A 592-nucleotide genomic window follows, 5' to 3' on the forward strand; every position below is an offset into this window, starting at 1 on the left:
GTGACCGCGGGAGGGACCGCTCAGGCCCCAGCCCCTGGGCACACGCACGCACACGCTGCGTTTTGTTTGTGTGTTGGCCTGCGGAGTGGGTGCGTTGGTGAAATGACCGCTCATTTGGAAATAGCTGAAGACCCACAGAAGCTGCAAAAATAGCACAGAGTCTGTGTGGCCCTCGGCCAGCTTCCCGGGAACCGCCTCTGTGATGGTCAGAGCTGGGCAATGGTGCTCACACTGCGTTTTAAAAAGTTATCACCTGCCCCACCCCTGCCCCGTCCCCTCCCTCCCCCTCCTCTCAGCCTGGACGCTGGTGGGACGCAGTGAGCAGCGGCCGTGGGGCCAGCAGGGGGGTGAGGGTCCCGTCTCTGCAGGGCCCCCTCCAGGGCCGGGTCTGAAGCGCTCTCTGCGGCCAGCACTGCTCGGGGCGGCCGCACGGATGGTCTCGGGACACGGAGGCAGAAGGAGACACGTGTGCCACCCTCCCCGGGGCACGAGCTGCTTCTGCACCACAGGAGGCTGTGACCGCCCACGGAGACCGAGGCATGAGGCCGGGCGTGCAGCTGCCGGTGTGCGGGGCGGGGGTGTGACAGCTGCC

General features: G+C 66.7%; 1 protein-coding gene across 1 annotated transcript in view; it reads right to left on the bottom strand.

The window, feature by feature from the left end:
* The window catches only part of BTBD16 (BTB (POZ) domain containing 16), a 38,197-nt gene that overhangs the window by 29,255 nt on the left and 8,350 nt on the right, over positions 1-592 (bottom strand). The gene's annotated exons all lie outside the window — the stretch shown is intronic.

This window comes from Myotis brandtii, unplaced genomic scaffold (assembly GCF_000412655.1).
Source record: "Myotis brandtii unplaced genomic scaffold, ASM41265v1 scaffold628, whole genome shotgun sequence".
Classification (NCBI taxonomy): domain Eukaryota; kingdom Metazoa; phylum Chordata; class Mammalia; order Chiroptera; family Vespertilionidae; genus Myotis; species Myotis brandtii.